The sequence below is a fragment of the Lactuca saligna genome, chromosome 8 (assembly GCF_052625555.1).
Source record: "Lactuca saligna cultivar CGN05327 chromosome 8, ASM5262555v1, whole genome shotgun sequence".
Taxonomy (NCBI): Eukaryota; Viridiplantae; Streptophyta; class Magnoliopsida; order Asterales; family Asteraceae; genus Lactuca; species Lactuca saligna.
Window position 1 is genome coordinate 233,286,720 of NC_136424.1, and position 9,347 is coordinate 233,296,066.

The following is a 9,347-nucleotide window of genomic DNA, read 5'->3' on the forward strand; positions in this document are numbered from 1 at the left end:
GAAAAAATCTAGAAAACCGTTTGAAGATATTGATTTATAAATTCAATAATATTGACACAAGATATGAACAAATCTCAAAATTCGTTGGTTAAATTCATCTTGCAGAAAATGTTAGAACTATATAAACAATGTGGTAGTGTATGTGTGTGTTTTAAAACATGTACCCAAAAATTTAAACACCTAGAACTCTATGAAATGGCTTGCAGATCTGATTTCGAACCCGCATTTTAGAAACCCCATATCGAACCTCAATCAAGTTCAACCATCATATATCTTGAACATTATGTTTAGACTTTGATTTCCTTTTTCTAAATCGAGTTTATCCATGACAAATTGAATCTAAATCGAGGTGACGGTTGAGGGTTGTTTTGAGATCAGAGATAAGAGCTTTCAGGGCTTCATGATAGTCGTCAGAGTATAATGACCTGATATTATGGTCGTCTAATGTGATGGTCACTAAAGGTTGATCAGATATGATGTGAGAGATATAGAGAGAAAGAGAATATAGTTGGTTCATAGGGTTTAAAAGTGAACTAGGTGGGAGTGACGGCGAAGTGATGGTTTGTTGGAGGAAGATGATGTAGGAGGAGTGCTCAACCGTAAGGTTTAATGTAGAGAGAAGGGGGGGGGGGGGGTAATTCTGGTTTGAGAGTTACAATAAAAGAGGCATTTTCTTATGTTCAAAAGTGAAGAAGTCGGGATCAATTTTTTATGTTTTAAATAATAATAAATAATATTAGATTAACTGAAAATATATATCCAAGGGAATTATCATCATTTAGAATGTGGCACGGACTAGAATGGCTACAAAATTGTCTCCTAAGGATGAAGCCTACATGTTCTTAACAAACGCACTTTTTGGCGCTTACATGAGGGAAAAAATGTGTAATTTACTCTAAAGTTTACCATATACAAAAAATACTAATGAAGTTAAGATTTGAATAAAAAAATATCATGTAAATTCACATTTTGACCATATTTTACCTTGTGGCAACCGAATATTCCGTTTAGCATGTAAACATTACCAGGAAAAAACAATCAGGTATTACGTATCTTCTCTATCTATTAAGTTGAATTACCGTCATACCTAACCTAACCAAACTAGGAACATATGGGCTGTTCGAAATTTTTACACAAAGAAATTTGACAAGTGGTGAAATTAGGGTTTGATCGATCTTCATTGTGAAGCTCGATTTACACCACCCGAACATGTTTAAGGTACAAGTTATGTTTACTATCAATGTTTACTTAAAGGAACCTTTGTTCCTAAGCCATTAGTATACTTTGTTCATGTGAAAAAAGAATCTATTATGATAGTCGATTTCAGAAGCATGGGGTTCAGGGAGTTCATCAAACAACTTCAAAATTTTGATAGTGATAGGCACATTGATGTATATTACTATGTTGGAAATTGGACTTTGGTAGATTGGTTGGTAGAACCCAGAGATGATAATGATTACGTAAGATTTATTGATGTTAGGTATGATAATGATTGTATAATATATGTGTAGCTTGATGAATATTAAGAGGTAATCAAGGAGAATTGAGGAAGAAAAGGATGAAGAAAGAGGCACAAAGAGTTATACATGTAAGGATGATGTAGACTCAATCATGTTAGATGACATATCATTGTACCATGAAGTTGATGATGAAGGTATTTCATTAACGAAATATGCAAATTTGTTTTCGGCACACACAAATTTTATTCTGACAGGAGGGATTAATGATGATTATGATGGAAACAAAATGAAGTTAACTTTCATGTTTATGATCCTAAACAATAATGATACATAATGGGACCCATATTCGGTATGAGAGTCTATAACCACTATTGTCACACCCCAAAACCGAGAATGGCGGAATACGTTCTGGGGTGGAGGACGTCATGTACAGTATCATAACAATGCATAATAGTAAAAACAAGCAACAACATCCATTTCATAAATGTAACGATGGTAATACATGTGTGTTCTGTAAAATAAACACCAAAAGTATAATCAAAATAAAAGATGAGTCTTCTATATGTGCTCCATCTTCCCAAAAGTTGCATCGGTACCTGTTTATTGTTGACCTGAGAATACAAGTTATTTTGAAAACAAGTATCAGCATAAAGCTGGTGAGTTCATAAGTATTTAGTGTTGTTGTTTGTATAAAAGTGTTTACAATCTTGTAGTGAAATGACTGTTATCAAAATTTGAAAGTAGCTTGATTCATAGAAAATCCCATATTTTCCAACAAAAGTAGTATTTTACCAAGACTGGGTTATTAGTAAGTTCGTTTCTTTGAAAATATGATAGTCTTCTTGTGAAAATATCAGTAATGAAAATACAGTTTTAACTCGTTCATTTTAGAGAAGGAATGGAGTTTCACCCCAGTAGCATCTATGGCGGTTAAATGTAATAGTGAATGTAAACTCCGGATAGTATTAATTTTTTATGCACCTCGTGATGTGTTCTTAACTAAATTTTGAATATGAGCTCGTATGAAATCATACTGAGTGATTGTAGTACAGTGGCCGACCCTCCAGGTCACTAATAGTGTAGTAGTGTTTGTCATCCCTGGGCCAAAAGGCTCGGACTGTAGCTAGCAGTCGGGATGGGTGAAAATCCATCCCGTATAGATCTATAAACATAGTGGTCGCTCTCCTTGCGGGAAGCGATGGTTACCCGACAGTTGCATAGCAAGATGTTGTATAGAGAATTAGTGCATCACATTCCATTGTAGTATTTTCTCTCGTATAGTATATAGTATTCTCATAGTGTGCTATGTAATGCTCTCTTGATGTAGTTTATGGTGTTTCTTGGTATAGTGGATAGTGATACCTTAGTTTAGTATAGTATATAGCGTCTTTTCATATAGTGTATTGTACATATAGTCTTGTAATTGTCCTGACCATAGTGTGTATTATAGTAACATGAGTAATGAACGGTGATCCTTAACTATACCTATTATAGTTAAATAGGGTACTTAATTGAGTGTCTTCGATATGTAGGAGTATCGAACAAAAATGAAAACTTTTATATCTAACACAAATATACAAGATATATAACTAAGTATTAAACGACAGCCGGAAAGATAACCTAATGCCCTAAGTCCACAATCAAACAAGAACAGGAAATCAGGTCAGTTATCAGTTCTAAGTCCTTCAATACTTATTTATATAAATATATTAGTGTAGATATGACTTGGACATAATTCAAGGTTCGAAAACATTAAAAAACAATTTTTGAAACAATTGATTCGAGAATATGAGGTTGATAAACATTGAAAATAAATTTACTGAGAAAATACTTTAAGAATGTAAAATCCTTTTGATAGTAAGTCTTAAACCACATGTGATTAATTCTGTAATGTATTGGATTCAACTTGTATCCCCCCATAAAAATAATTAAAAACGTTTGAAAGGTGAATTAAGTGGGTATGAACTCACTGTTTGACGTAGGGTTCAAGTGTGCTATCGATTTGAGTGTCGAGTGTCAACGGGTGCTCTGAATGCAAGTAGCCGCTATTAATCATATGGTGACAAATATATATCTAAGAGCTAGGGTGTTTTATGACTAAAAATGATGGGAAATCACCCTAAGGGCTTGGAATCACTAGGACTAAGTGTCTTGTGTTCTATACTCAATGATCCATGCAAGTTTAAGGCCACATATGAGTATTAGGGTGGGTGTATAACCATAAAAGTGAGTGTGCAGATGGGGAATGCAGCCAGACTTGTGTGTGAGGCTGCACACTGGAGTGTGCAGCCGTACAAGGTGTGTGTGCGGCCGTACACAAGGGTGTATGGCCGTACACTCCTTGTTAGAGTCCTATGTGTCGATTGTGTGGCCATCTCTCACTTTGGAGGGTATTTTGAATGTGTGTGGCTACCTGATGAAGGTGTGCGGCCGTACTCCTTCAAGGGGTGACGAACACGAAGAGGACTATGAGTTTTGGGCTTGGATTCAAGTGTTTTACCTCTATAACAAGCTGAAAGATGATGTTCTTCACGTTTTGGAGGCCTTCTAAGTGTTCTTGGGTGATGTTTTTACAGAGAGAAAGTAGAGAGATGAAGAGAGTGTAGCCAAAAGTGAATGGAAAGGGGTCCTCTACTATATATAGGGTCGGGTATGAGGCTGGAGGGGGTTTGCAGTTGGGTGTGCGGCTGGCTGGCCGCACATACTAGTGTGCAGCGCACACACCTCTCTTGGTGTGTTTGGCTGGGTTTTTTGATGCAACACCCTTCCTAACCCTTCCTATGGTTCACATCTATGATATACTAAGCATAAAACACTCACGCGGACCCAACATTTTGCTAAAAGATGCTAAATTCATGTGAATTATAGATATATGGATTGATTTCACAATGTAAAAGTGTCGGGTTGTAACATTCTGCCCCATTAGGGAAATTTCGTCCCGAAATTTAGAGTTTAAACTGTTAAGTTATTACAAATAACTAAGTAAAAAGGTGGGGGTATTTAATTTTCATTTGATCTTCGCTCTCCCAAGTGAACTTCGGTCCTCGTTTGGCATTCCAATGAACCTTCACTATAGGGATGCGGCTTTGTTTTGTTTGTTTGACCGCTCGATCCATAATCTCCACCGGTTATTCCAGGGAATTGAGGCTCTCGTTGATCTCGATTTCGTCGAGTGGGATTACAAGAGTCTCGTTGGATAGACACTTTTTCAAGTTTGAGACGTGGAATGTAGCATGCATGTTACTAAGCTCGTGAGGTAGATTAAGTTTGTAAGCCACGGGGACGATTCTAGCGAGAATCTCGAAAGGCCCTATGTATCTTGGATTTAGATTTCCACGCTTTCCAAAGCGTATCGTGCCTTTTCGTTGTAAGAATTTCAGAAGGACTCGGTCTCCCACCTAGAACTCCAAGGGTTTTCTTCGTTTGTCTGCATGGCTTTTCTGTCGGTCTCTAGCGGCTTTTAATCTTTCACGAATCTGAACGATCTTCTCGGTCGTTTCTCGAATGATCTCCTGACCTATGAGAGTGCTATCAGGAATCCGTCCTTTAGCTAACATGGTGTCACCCACCTCAGCCCATCACAGAGGGGATCTGCACTTTCGGCCGTAGAGGGCTTTAAATGGAGCTACCTTGATGCTCATGTGGTAACTGTTGGTGTAGGAAAACTTGACCAGGGGTAAGTGGGTATCCCACGCCTTACCAAAGTTGATCACACAGGCTCGCAACAAGTCTTCCAGAGTTTGGATAGTCCTTTCACTTTGCCCGTCAGTCTGCGGATGGTAGGCTGTACTCATGTGCAACCTCGTCCCTAGGGCGCTCTGCAGTGATTGCCAGAATCTCGAAGTGAACATACTATCTGTATCGGAGATAAAGATATAGGAACACCTTGTAGTCGAATAATCTCTTGGATGTAGATTCGTGTGAGTCTTTCCATCTTGAAAGTTTCTTTGATTGGTAGGAAATGGGTGGATTTCGTCAATCGATCGACAATTAACCAAATGGTATCATACCCACTCGGAGATTTGGGTAATTTGGTAATGAAATCCATAGAAATCATCTCCCATTTCCACTCAGGTATCTCGGGTTGTTGGAGCAGACCCGAGGGTTTCTGATATTCGACCTTCGCCTTGGCACAAGTCAGGCACTTGCCCACGAAGGTAGCGATCTCGGCTTTCATGTTTGGCCACCAATATAACTCCTTGAGATCAAGGTACATTTTTCCCGAACCTGGGTGAACGGAGTACTTGGTCTTGTGAGCTTCGTTCATGACAACTTTTTTGTAACCACCGAACTTTAGGGTCCAGATCCGGACCATGAAACAATACACTCTATCTCCTCGAATCTTAAGATTCTTATCCATTCCCCGACAGAGTTTCATTTATGATGTTTTTTGGTTTTAGGGCTTCCATCTGGGCTTCATGGATTTGTGCGGATAAGTGAGAATAGATAGTCATTGTCAGCGATTTAACTTTTCGACTAGAATATTCTTTACGACTCAGGGTGTCTGCTACTACATTGGCTTTACCCGGGTGGTATCGAATTTCGCATTCGTAATTATTGAGTAGTTCGACCCACTGTCGTTGTCTCATATTGAGCTCTTTCTAATTAAGTATGTGTTGGAGGCTTTTCTGATCGGTGTATATCGTGCTCTTCGTACCGTACAGATAGTGTCTCCAGATCTTTAGAGCGAACACAACCGCTCCTAATTCGAGATCGTGTGTGGTGTAGTTGACTTCGTGTGTCTTCAACTGTCTTGAAGCATAGGCGATGACCTTACCTCGTTGCATCAGAACACAACCGAGCCCCTGATTGGATGCATCGCAGTAAACCACAAAATCATCTATTCCCTCGGGAAGGGATAGTATTGGCACAATGCATAAGGCACGTTTCAGGGTTTGGAATGCCTTCTCTTGTTTCTCTCCCTAGTCAAAGGTCACACCCATCTGGGTTAATGTTGTAAGAGGTTTCGCGATGCGGAAGAAATTCTTAATGAAACTGCAATAGTAGCCAGCGAGACCTAGGAATTGACGAATTTTTGTAGCCGTCTTCGGTGCTGAACAGTTTTTAATAGCTTTAATCTTGGATGGGTCCACGTAGATTCCTTCATCAATGAAGACGATGACGAACTGATCCAAGTAAGGACAACACACTCTATTCTTTAAGTCCATGAATACTATGGACGCGTTGGTCAATCCGAATGGCATCACCACTAACACGTAGTGCCCGTAACGAGTTCGGAAGGCGGTTTTTGGAATATCCTCCTTGAGCACTCGCAACTGATGGTATCCGAACCTTAGGTCAATCATGGAGAAGTAACTCGCCCCTTGCAGTTGGTCAAAGAGATCATCTATACGAGGAAGAGGGTAACGATTTTTAACCGTCAGTTTGGTTAGTTCTCTATAATCGATGCACATACGGAACGATCCGTCTTTCTTCTTTACGAACAAGACCTGCGCTCCCCAGGGTGAGAAACTCGGTCTTATAAAGCCCTTGCTGAGCAACTCGTTAAGTTGACCGGACAGTTCTTGCATCTCAGTGGGCACTAGACGATAGTGAGATTTGGCTACAAGGGTAGCTCCTGGAATTAGGTCGATCCTGAACTCGACTTGACGTTGCGGAGGTAAACCTGGCAACTCCTTGGGGAAGACGTCAGGAAAGTCGCACACTACAGGTAAGTCTTTTAGATATTTCATTTTCCGGCTCGTGTCAACATCGTGTGCAAGAAATGCACATTCTTCTTTACGCAACTAGTTCTGGGCTTTAATACTGGAAATGATATTAAGATTCGTGCTGGGTTTCTCTCCATAGATTAACAGATTTTTGTTATTCGGTAGATTTGGATGGATGGCTTTGTCGAAGCATAGGATATCGGTACGATGGGCACTCAACCAGTACATGCCCACAATGACGTCGAAATTCTTGATCGATACTGGTATGAGGTCGATAGGAAATGAACGATCATCTAATGTGAGGGTACAACCTAGCTAAATCTCATTAGAACTTTCTGTCTTTTCGTTAGCCATCTCTACGACGAAGGTTTCTTTTAATGATTGTGAGGATTGTTTAAGTAAGTGCTTCAAGTTTTGGTTTACGAAACTTCTTTCTGGTCAACTATCGAAGAGGATACAAGCATAAGAGTTATCGGGAAGGAAAGTTGTAACACCCGTGTTTCTGGGCTTTCCATTTTTAGCAATGTAATAGTCTAGGTTAACCTTTGTAACCTAAATTTGAAATAATAAGAATGTATTATTTGTGAATTATGTGAATTATGTGTTTATTTTCTTAATTATTATAATTTAATGAATTAAGAATAAAATAAGCATCAAAATTAAAGTGTGAGATATGCCCGATGTCTTTGCATGAAGATGTAGTTGTTGAGGCGAGGTTTCTGAAAATATAAAGAATGCCGAAATACAAAATCGGTGTGGCACAACGTAACGTAAATAGTGAACTTACGAAGGAGTGATATTTAGCCTTAGTGATCAACACGAAAGACATACATAATGTTGAACCAAGAGCGTACATAAAAGAACGCCTAAATCTTACTTCGTATGAGGAAGTTATGATTTTTCGAAGTTTTAGTTTAGCAGTAGACAGCCCAAAAGTTCGAAGTAAGATCGAGCGAGTTTTTGCTGAAACTTTCTAAAAGAGAATCGAAGATCTCGTTGATAGTAGTGCATTGGTGAAAAGACAGACAAAAACGAACGTCAGACGAAGAAGTTATGAATTTCTAACGAAGTTTTTTTGTCCCGGCCTACTAAAAATAAATAATAAAAATAAAGTCAAAATTAGCCGACGGACTCCAAATGAAAGTTGTAGAGTATAGTTTGGCCTATGCGTCGATAAAAAGAATGTCAAAACCAGAGCTCGTATGCGAAATTTACGCAATTTAGAAGTTTGACGAGTCAAATTACGCCGAGCGTAATTTGAGTACGCCCAGCGTACTCAGAGGAGTGCAAGATGTCTGACCAATACTCGAGTGCCACCAAATGACACATGCAGTGATGTCGAAGTACGTCCAGCGTAACCAAATTACGCCCAGCGTACTTGGAAATTATGCCCAACGTAATCCGAGACCCAGCAGCCTATCAATAGAACTTGAGACCAGCTATTTTCCTTGCGATTTTTCTTCCTTTCTCTCTAAGTTTTACATCGTTTTGCGTGCCAGTCATATCCCGAAGCCCCGGTATCATTCCCGAGCCCGGAAGCAAGTTTCGAAGCCCCGAGGATCCCGAGAAGTGAGAATTCTGAGCCGAAGCCTTGCTCGCTAGGTGCCCGATTTTGGTAAAGATCTTCTAGATCTACGGAAGAATACTACTTCTGCAAGTCGTAGTGCTGCCTGATCATCTTCTAATCATGTGAGTGTATAGTCTCTTTCAATACATGACATTATACAAGTAATCATTGAATGTATTTAAGAATATGGGTTGTGTGAGGGTATTTTTATTACCTTCTAACACATATACTTATATGACTCTCCTTGAAATTTCTTGTTATGTGTTTACGTATTACTAGCTATTTTGATGGAGTATTGAAAGAGCATGCTATATAGTTTTTCTTTTAAAAATTATGTGTAAAACATGTATACTTTTATCTACTAATATGTTGGGTAGAACATGGGTAGACAGCTGTTGTGTAATGAAATAAATTGATGAGAGGGCTCGTTGTTGGTGTTATTCTAGTCTTTCAGTAGAGTATGGATGACGACGACAGACTATTCTAGACAGTCTTGTGGAACGCTAGCAGGCTCATAACCTGTAGGTGTTGTGAACGATGTGTTCACTGGTGTACTCTATCCCTCACATGGTTTCCTTTAGGACACTTATTGTTGAGGAAGCCCCTCTGCAGTAATGTCCATCTCGATGAAAATTCTAAATTAGGTTCCTT